Below are 11,322 nucleotides of genomic sequence, written 5' to 3' on the forward strand. Positions count from 1 at the left end.
GATGTTTATAAATTATATTTATGTAATATTTAGACTTCTATATGAAGCCCTTTCAATGATCTTAATTCTTGTGAATAAATTTTATTAAAATATGATAAAATCCCATTAAATTACAGGAAATATGATTATATTCTTTGAAGTATTTGAAGAATAAGTTCCTGGAAAATCAATTAGAAAACCTTAGAACACTTATAAAATACGGTGAAATCCGTTAAAATTTCTTAAAAATTCTTTAAAATATTTGAAAGTCCTCTGAAATCTTTTCGGCTCTCTTATCTTAAACCAATAAACTTAACAAATGTTCGATGATTTGGTCCTTCTAGCTTCTCCAGAAATATATAAAACAAACTGTTAAATAGATTTGAGCAAGAGAAGCTATTGAACTGGGATCAAGACCAGCCTTTTACTGCTTTGAGTAACGGATAGTTGCAATGCCTATTCGTTTTTTCTTTGGAGTTAAAAGTGTATCTTGTAGATTTAGTTTTAGATGGTCAAGCTGCATAAAAGCAGATCGTCTTATCCATCAGAGATCGTGCTCTGATAGTTGCACGGTATTGATTCTGGCCACATTCTCACGCAATAAGGGAAGCTCAACCGTTATAAAACCGGAATGATGCCATGTCTCGCATAAGGTCCAAAAATAAAGAATCTTGTAAGGCACTTAGATGAAGGCTGGGTATTATTTTCTGTACTAGTATACTTGCATATCTAAATTACTCAACTGATGTTCTAAATATAACCACGGCGCCTCCTAGATAATCAGGAATTTTTTGAAACCTTAAAAAAACCGGAATCACATGATGGAAATAGGCAATTTTTAATTCTTAAAGATTTCTAATATTTTCAATTTGAAATTAAAATACTTTTAATTCCTACTGCATAAAAATGTATAGCTTGGAGTCTTCGAGTTTAAAATGTTCAATTTTTAACAGTTCCAAATTGCTAACTTTTGAAGGCATCAAATTTGAAAACTTGTATTTTCTGAATTTTTAATTATTAATCATTCATTTTCAAATTAAAAAATGTAATTTTTAATGTTTGGAAAATTTGTTATTAAAAGCGTTTTGAAATTAACAATTTTTAGTGTAAAAAGTTCAAAGTCGAGTATTTTGAAAATGAAAAACTTCATCATTATTTATTTTATTATCTATTTTCACTTAATGACCAGCTGATGTTACAAATTTTAATAGGTTAAAATGCCATTAAAAGATAAAACAAAAGTCCACTCTCAAACGGAAGTGTTGCTGAATTGAGGTCAAAGAAGTTTGATTAGAAAAATTCCTCTAATTTCGAGGAAATATATGTTGAAGTTGACAATCTCAAAGTGACAACACTGACCACTGATTGGAACAGCCTCGTCTGCACTCTTTAAATTCAAAATTTTAAAAGATTTTCCAAAGATACTTCACTAAAAGTCCTGTAAAAAGTAGAAAATTATATTTCTTTTCCAAGAAAAGAATAATAAACAATACTTATTTCAAGAAATATCGATTCTGAGAGAAAGAACAAAACTTCTATCACGCTAAAATTTAAAGAAAAATTAGTATTAAAATTTGGTGTTACGATATATATTAAAAAATGAGAATTTGAACAAATACTTTTAAAATAACGTGTTTTGGTTTTTAAAGAATTTGTTATGCAATAAACCAATTTTCGAAAAAATGTCTATTTAATTCTGTATTGCCACCCATCGAGTATGGATGCTCAGGGAAGATGAAAAATTGGTCAAGGGAAAACTCAGGGAATTTAAAAATAATTTGACTGAGAGACTTTAAAAGTAAAAAACTGAAGTTCCGTTTATAGAATTATTTTTTAAATGCAACGCTCAAAATAGAATTATTTCGAATTGAAGATAATTAGCCAATCTGAAAGAGGTTCGATGTGAAACATCCACAATAATAAGACAATGTTAAATTTAATCACTTAAAATTGATAAATTTCTAACTATAATCTTTAAAAATATTTTTGACAATTCAACACGTTTTTCAAAGTACAATTGACAGTTTGGCAATTATTAATTTTGAAAGATTAAATTTCAACACTATAATATTATAGTGTTTAGTTTTGAATGATGGCTCTTCAAAAATATTTCATTTCTAACTTTTTTAGGATATCATTTAACTTTCAAAGTTCTAATTTTTAAATAAATTTCTTTATTTTTTAACAGTGAAATTCGGAGAATTTCTATAAAAAGAACTTTAAACATCTATTAAGAATAATAAATATCTATTTATTGTTTTAAAAGTTTCTAATACTTTTTGCCTCTGATTTGAACATTGAGGGGCTTATTATTGCAATGTTTAAAGTTTCAAATAAATATAATAATTTTTATCCAGAGATTGGCTAATTTCTTTGTTTTGAATTTCAATTTTGTTATTTTAAAATAGTGTCGCAATTTTCAAGATTTTAGAATTAAACAATTTTAAATTAGAAGACTTCAAATTTTTGAAATGTAAAATAAAAAATTAGAATTTTTCTAATTTAAAGCCATATGGGACTTATTTTAAAGAATCAATACTGCCTACACAGTAAGTAAACGTTTGGATTGCCCACCGACCCACATAAACGAACGAAAGTAATTAACATATTACTGGCATTCCGTGACTTACAAGTCTTCTTTACCGTTAAAGGAACGGTCCTTAGTGCGAAAGTTGGCAATTATTATCGAAAAAATACTATCTTCCCATCGGTGTCGAGATTTTAATCTTTAAGATTCCATAATCTCCGTCAATTTTTCTTAATTTGAGACAAAGAAGGGTTTTGAACGTGTGTGGGGGGGGGGAGTGCATACGTCATTGAAATGCCGAACTTATTGGAATGCAAACGAAAGTCTTGATACTTGATAGACATTAAAAAATGATTTAACGCTGATGTGCAGCTATTGAATAAATGTATTTTTTATCACCTTCCAGCCGGAAATATGCAGCGAAAATATAAATAATATTAATTCACTTCCTATCGACCTTATCCTAAATGAAGCCTGGAAAGAAATTACAATTAAATTATCGCTTGTGCAATTAAGATTGCGAATTACAGATTTACTATTAATATATACAATCCTCTGTTAAGTCTGGTCATAAAACAAAATTTTTCTATCGATGCAGATGTTCTTGATTCAATTCCTGGAAACCAAGGACGTATTCAAGTCGGAGAGGTGAAGGATAGTTTAAATAATTAATGACCTTATGCTGAAGATTCTACAGCAAATTTAAAAAATATGTGTAAATTTTACACAATATTTTCTCTGTAACACAGAGGCTTAGGTCATTCCTCGATTTAAATATTTCGTTAATCGAAAAGCCGCCAATCATCATTAAGCGACCTCCAGTTTATGCGAATCACATAATGTTTCAAAGTCAATAAGTTAAAGCCGGAATTCAAAGAAGTGACATGATTAATTAAATTGATCGATTGCTAACCAATTTTGCATTAGCAATCAAATTCTCAATATTTAATTAGAAATTATAATCAAATCATTTTTAATTCATCCATTTAGTCAGACTTATATCGAACGTAGTGTTATTTTTTCTTGTCGAAAAAAGGCTAGTTTCTTTCCTTTGAATATGTTTAGGTTGAATAGATGGATATATTATTATTTATACGTAAAAATTAACGTTAATAATCGGACTGAGACTCACAAAAGAACCCGATAAAAGTCTTCTAAGCCGGCCCTAACAGCCGTTCTACGCAGTTTTTTGACAAAGTTTGAAAGAGTTGAAACATTTCCAGGAATTTAAAAGGAAGAATTTTAATTATTCTAAGAAGTTTGCAGAGCTTTTAAACGTTTTAAGGAGATTTTAACGATTTTACGGCAGTCCAAGGGATTGCACAATAGTTACTTAAGGGATTTAATATTATTTCGAAGATTTTAAGGACTTTTCAGAGATTAGAATAGCATATGGGATTAAGAAGAATTTCCTAACATTTATAAGAGTTTTGAAAGTTTTAACAGGATTTAAAAGATTTTTGAGTATTTTTCATGATTTAAAGGGACTTCATAGAATTTTAAAGATTTCAAAGGATTTTTAACGAATTTCATTAAATACAAAAAATTCTAAATATTCTATAATATTTCTATAGACTGCAATGAATTTGACAAAAATTAGTGGATTCCGTGGTATTTCAAAGATTTGAAGGTAATTTCGAATATTTAGGTTAATATGCGGTTTTGAAGAATTTTTTTATATTTCCAAATATTTTAAAGAATTTCATAGGATTTATAAGATTTTAGGTTATTGGGATATATGAAAGGGATTTTATCAGATTTTCGAGGATTTCAATAATTCTAAGGGATTTTAAAATCTCTCAATAAGGTATTTTCATAATTTTCCAGGATTTCATAGGGCTTCAAATATTTCAAGGTATATATTTAGATTTCATGCAATTTCAACAGTTTTTGTAATATTTTAATGGATTTCAAAGAATTTATTCACAACATTGGAGGGATTTCAAAGGATTTTAGAAAATGAAACCGATTTCCAAATATTCTGAATGGGTTTCAAGGACTCGAAAGGATTTTATATGATTTTAAAGAACTTTATTTCAGTAAATTTATGAGCATTTCAGGAAATATCAGATTTTATGAAATTGAAGGATTTTTCAAGGAATATATGTTATTGGATGTCAACGCATTGCAAAGATTTGAAGTGATTTTTTAATATTCAGAAGAGTTTTAAAAAGAATTTCAATATGATTTTCAAGATTTCGAGGTTTTTTTGAATTTTAAGTGCTATATTTTTGTAATTGATATTAAGAGTCTTACAAGGTTTTGTAAATTAAAATGGTAAAAAAATGTACTTTGTCAATTAACAAAAAGGTAACATACAGGTGAAATTTCCAGAATGGGTAAAAATGCAGAAAAACTTTTAAAATATATAAAATAGGTAAAGAATTTGAAAAAAGGTAAAAAAATGTGAATATGTTGAAACCTGTAATGCCTGATGTTATACGAAGATTCCATGCCGAAAATATCAAATTTGACGTCGCATCAGAACTAAAAATTTTATATTCTTCGCAACATTTTTTAATTTTCTCGTAAAAGCGCATAATTTCATGTTTTACAAATTAAAAGTGCGCGTTTTTATTAACTAAAATATAAAAATGTTATATATAATATAGTCAAAATTTTTTTAAAGCATTGAAATTGTTTGAAAAATAAAAAATTCATGATTTGTAAACGCTCAAAAAACTACGGAAATTTTGTATATACCAGCAAAATAGTACGTGTTTCTTCTATTCATATTAAAGAAATCTTTAATTAGTGTAAAACTATTATTTAAAAAATGTGCAATCAACTGTATTAATATAACGTTGTTTTCTACGTTTTCGAAAAATTATACCTAAAAATAATTCTTTATAATTTTTTTAATCATAGGTAAAATTTCATAGATTTTTAATCCCAAGTAGGCCGCCATAAATCGAAAGTCGTTTTCGCTGTGAAATTATATTTTTTTTTTTTTTTGTTGAATAGCCACTATAACCGAAAAAATTTCCCCAGGTTTTGGTAGCAAACAAAAACGTAGATTCCAGAAATCTTCCTTCTAAATATACAACCATTGAATTTTTTTTAAATTACCCGTTATTTATAAACAAATTTATTTTTGTTCCCTTAAAAGATGATTTTTTTGGTACATTATTCTGCATTCTTTCTTCAGAGAAATGCGAAAATAAATTCATATTCGGAAAAAGATTTCTGAAATTTAAGTTTTTAAATAAAAAATATTTTTAAAAAAAAACAAGTTTAATTTTTTCATATTTAGAAAGGAAATTTTTGGAATTTAGGGGGTTTTCCGTTCATTCATTCACGAGAAAAATGCTAATCCTGCTGTCACATTAGATTTCCATTGTTAATAATTTTTGCAAAAAAATTCGGTTTTTAACAAAATCTGGAACAATTTTTTCAGACATAAGGGCTAATAAAAAATTTAATTTGCACAAAAAACGATTCTGATTTGCCCTACGTAGGATGATTTGACATAAATGAAAAATGCAATCTTGAATTAAAAAACTGGTAAGCAAAAAATTCCAATAAATGCAGATTTTTATTATGCTATACCAATACTACAATGCTATATAGATTGCTTTTTTGGCTCCGCAAACTTTTTTTTGTGCCTGTATAATCGACATGAATTTATACCACCTTTGAACTTTGAAGACAGGGGAATCTTTATAAGAAATGTATATCAATATTTCTGTACGTGGAAAGTCCTTCGTTATTTTTATCCTCAAAATTGATTATTGCCTTCTCTTTTTAGGCTTAAAATTAAATGTATTTCAATTAATTGATTCTTGTCACAGAAGGAATAAAGGGTAATACTAAAAATAAAAGGAATTCAAAGGCCAGAAAAAATTCAGATTTATTGGCTTCTGTTCTTTCTCTTTCTGTTTCGATTTCTCCTTGGGGGATCTGCAGACGTCCTTGAACGATCATTGATGCGATGAAGGTAATAAAAATTATTATTTCGGCAATACAAAAAAATATAATTAAATGTCTAATAAAAACTAGTAGAGTCTGAATTGTGCAATTACACTTTCGCTTTCAAAACAGATGATTCGCAATATTTATTCCGTAGGTCGGCTTGTAACTTCTCTGTAAATTTGACTAATTCTTTAATTATGAAAGAAGACCGAACGTTAATTTATATATTCAGCAAGCATTGAAAGCAGATACCCAGAAAATTGATTCCATGGTGGAGTACCTCCTGTTACTTTCACTAGGAAACTTCTCAGTATCTGCATTTCATAACTGATACTCCGAGAAAAAGGTGAGCATACATTTCAACATTTTTAATCCAATTAATAATAAAACTTGAATTACTGAAACATTTATTTTATTATTCGAGCAAAATAATGATGAAGCATTTTTCTGGAACACAAGAGGGTTGCTACTATTAAAAAAAAATTTTATTGAAATTATGGCCGCAAAAGTACTATAGATCGTGTTTACTTTTTTAATTTTTCCACAGCTGTTACAAGTAAAAATAATTTCAAAATGTAAGTTATGGAAAGTAATTTTTTAAAAATAAATTGTTCAAAAATCGAGCATTTTTATTTGCAAATTATACCATTTGAATTTAAATGTGAATAGTTTATCAGTTTTTAAATGTAATGCTCAATATTTAATCATTTATCACTGAAGTTTTAGAAAATATACAATTTTTAGTTGTGTAAATCCTCGAAGATTGTACACTTTTATTTTTAATTGCACATATTAATAGTCGAGAATTTTTCAATTGAAAACTTTTCAAATAGACTAAGCATAAAATTCAAATGTTAAACATTTAAAAATTGCCGAATATTGCCTTAAAATTTAAGGCAATATTCGAAGCATAAAATCAATTTAGCTACGAAATGTGAATGTTGGACCTTAAAGAATAATTTAAACTTTGATTTTGCTCAATTTAATTTCTTAAACTTTCCTAACACTTTAGTATATTAAAAACCTTTTCCTCGAAACTGAAAAACTTTCAAATAGCTACTGAGGATTTAAAATGTTAAATTTATTGTTCAAACTTAAGATGGATTTTGAAAATTTCATATTTTCAAGTTAAAAGTCTAAAATTTTCGAAGATTATTTCTCTGCCTCTGAAATTAATTGAAATGATTAAATTATTTATTCTTTAATTGCACCAATTTTTATAATTATATTTCTTTTATATTTTTTTCTATCAACTTAAAAAAAAACTGGAAAAGGCCTAGAATTTTGAAATACAAAATTCGGTAACAACCCTGGACAATATAATCTCTTTGAATGATGTGAAGACATTATTTTCAAAGGTATTTCATTTCCAAATCGAAAATAATTTTAAACTTTTGCAAATTGTTGCTTTCAGAAAATTGAAAACATATTCGCTAGTAAAAGCAATTGAGAATTAAAAAAAACTTTTATTATATACGTCTATGGGCACCGTCTGGCGAAAGGCCTTGATCAGATGCCATGAAATGTCTTTTCAATTGATATGTATCTCCCTACTCGTTCTCCATCACAGAAGAAATACAATATCCACCAGAAAGTACCAAAGCGACCGGCTCCAGTGAAAATAACCCAATTCCATTTTTCCCAAGGATAACCGCTGCAGAAAATCAAGTAAATAATTTTCCATTTATGTACGTTTTAATCTAAAAGGAAACGTCGTGACTACAAAAATGATCTAAGAGTGTAAGAATGCTTAATGAGTAAAATAATCATTTGACCATCTAAGCCATAAATTCTCTAGAATCGCCGGATAATTGCAATTTGTGGAGGAATGAACAGTAAAATCAGCGTTTCATTTGTTAACCAGGAGCTAAATAAGAATTTGCATTATTAGGATTATTATTTCAATTAAAGAATTTGTTCACGCTTCCGAGCTTCTAATCACAATTGCTGGCATGGAGAAGGCTGATTGGCCAGCAAAGAGTTTCTTGCGTAGAATTAGAAAGTTATATTAAAATGTCGATGCAATTAACTCTTTTCGCGAAAGGATTTAATGGAAGCATTTTTTTAAGGATTATAAAGATCAGGTTGCATCACTTTTGATTTAGGTGACGGGAAGAGGTAATGTGTGGAAGGGTCAGTCAGGTGGAACGAGAAATCTGAACCTTTGACTTACTCTTTTTTTTTAATTTCATAAAACTTTATGATGGAAACTTCTTTCTAGATTGCTACAAAATCACAATTTTCAAATTCCCTGGCATTTTCCGGACCAATTTATCATTTTCCCAGACCGATAAAACAATGTCTTTCAGGTATAAAGACCTTACATCTAGGAGACTAATAATTTTAATGCTAAAAAAAATACATTTTTTTCTAAATTGATCTGAAAGATTTTTAGTCACAACTGCCATACAGAATTTTATAGAGGATCATCCACATTCTTTCAACCAAAAAGATTAATTTTCAATCAAGAAGCTCAATTTTCTACCAATAAAGAAGAATTTTCAAAAAAATACACGTTGTTTCAACTGAAAAGGATAAACTTTTATTTTAAAAAATTATTTTGGATGCAAAACGATACATTTTCAGTTGGATAGTTAAATTTTCAACCATACATATCAATTTTCATTCAAGAAAACTCATTTTCTACCAAAAAGGACCAGCTTTTAGCAAAATACATACATTTTCAACCGAATAGTTGAGTTTTTAAGTCAAAAAGATAAATTTTGTACAAAAAATGGAATAATTAAATCGTCAGTCAAAACAATTTTAAACTAAAAAAGGAGTTTTTAACAAAGAAGTAAAATTGTTAAATAAAGAAATAAATATTCAGTCAAGAATATTAATTTTACAGAACCATAAAAGTTGAGTTTTCAATTCCAAAAGATAAATTTTGTACCGAAAATATAATCATTAAATTATCAGTTAGAACAATTCATTTTTAACAACAACAAAATTTAACAAAGCAGTAATATTTTTGTCCAACGAGATAAATCTTCAACCAAGAAGATTAATTTTATAAAAAAAAATGTCGATTTTTCAAAGAAGAGTGCATTTTTAACGAAAAGTGTAATAGTGGACATTTCCACCAAAAAATATTATAAATTTCAATAAAAAATATTTGAATCGACCAAAGAGGAATTTTCAACAATAGAGTTGAAATTTCAACAAAAAAAGATTTTTCTTAAAGAGATATTTCGGATTCCAATAGTGTAAAAAACTAAGAATTTTGCCGACCTAAAATATCTCTTTTTATCAAAATGAATCATCGTAAAAGCATTATATCTAAAGATTTTTCAGTCAATGAAGAAAAAAAATAAAGAATTTTCTACCAAATAATTTAATTTTCAATTCAGAAGGGAGGAGTTTTAAACAAAGAAAACAAATTTTCAACTAAAAAAGATGAATTTTCAAGTAAAAATAAAAAAGTTGCATAATGCGTTACAAAAATTTAACACAAGAAAAGGATTTTCAACAAAATAGTTAAATTCTCAACCAAAGAAATCAATTTTGAACTAAAATGATCAATCTTTAACAAGAAAAATTAAGTTTCAACCAAACAGTGGAATTTTCATCAAAAGAGATTAATTTTCTACCAAAAAAGAAAATTTTCAACAAAGTACATGAATTTTGAACTAAAAAATATCAATTCTCTACCAAAAATAAAATAGTTAAATTTTCAGCCAAAGAAATTAATTTTCGACAAGAAAGATGAAGTTTCATCTAATGAAATTAATTTTCTACCAAACAAGTACTAATTTGAACAAAATATCTGCATTTTCAACCAGATAGTTAAATTTTTAACCTTAATATAATAGTTCAATTCTTAGATTAAAAAATATATAATTTTCAACCAAACAGATTTATTTTCAATCAAGCATATTAAATTTCTACCAGGGACGCATTGTCCACCAAATATTGGAATTCGGTAACAAAAGACAATTTTTCAACAAAATAGTGGAATCCTTAACCAAAACAAATTACGCTCCAATAAAACAGTTGCATTTTTAGCCAAAAAAATTAAATTTCTTTTAAAACCAAATAAAACGAATAACGTTTTTTCAGACAATAAAGAAAAACATTGCTTCTAAAATGTTGAATTTTCAGACCAAAAAGACGAATTTTCATCAAAACAGTTGATTTTTCAACGAAAAAGAATGATTTTTTAAACAAACTTGTCGAATTTGAAACAAAGAATTAAAATATTTCACCACAAGTTGAATTCTCAACCAATTAAATGATAAAATTATTCGTTAGTAAGACCATATTTTTTATTAGCAGATTTTCCTTCCTAAATCTGATTTCATTAACTTCCCTGATTCCAAATTTCCTAACTTGAAGAATAATGTAAACAGTGTAAACGATAACCGTTTTTCAGAAAAAGAAATAATATCAAGAAAGGAATGGATCCTACTTTTGAAAGACAAATGAAGCAAATTGGACTGGCTGGGTTTGGAATTTAGGAGATGCTATTCAAAAGTCATCAGATCCGAAGACTGTCTCGGGCAATATTCTCGGCCCATATATTATGTAGACATTTCAGCATACCGGTTCATCCGTCGTTTTCTCTTTCTTCTGCCTGCGCACGCGAGAAGAAGATTCACTGAAGAAGCGCGTATAGGAAAAGCCAATTTATGATGAGACGCTTCGTTATAAAATTTGCAGAGGAACGAATTGCAAATTTGATTTCTTTGGTCGAAGCTAGAACACGAAAAGGCGCCTTTATCATTTATAATATATGTACACATATGTATATGCATACATACATACATATATACATACATATATACATACATATATATATATATACATACATACATATTTTACCGCGATTTCGCTGGAAGCGGGTGCAATTTTTCAGATCAGCACCCGCTCCCGGCGAAATCCTGCGGTTGTCCTTATGACAA

The 11,322-nt window shown here is 27.8% G+C and overlaps 1 long non-coding RNA gene across 1 annotated transcript; it reads left to right on the forward strand.

Annotated features, from left to right (window-relative positions):
* Window positions 1-6,597: 6,597 nt before the first annotated feature.
* Window positions 6,598-11,208, forward strand: LOC117171449. The gene is made up of 3 exons (XR_004466880.1): window positions 6,598-6,764; window positions 7,833-8,086; window positions 10,794-11,208. It is a non-coding gene; the product is annotated as an uncharacterized LOC117171449 (long non-coding RNA).
* Window positions 11,209-11,322: the final 114 nt, after the last annotated feature.

The sequence above is a fragment of the Belonocnema kinseyi genome, chromosome 4 (assembly GCF_010883055.1).
Source record: "Belonocnema kinseyi isolate 2016_QV_RU_SX_M_011 chromosome 4, B_treatae_v1, whole genome shotgun sequence".
In the NCBI taxonomy this organism is placed as follows: Eukaryota; Metazoa; Arthropoda; class Insecta; order Hymenoptera; family Cynipidae; genus Belonocnema; species Belonocnema kinseyi.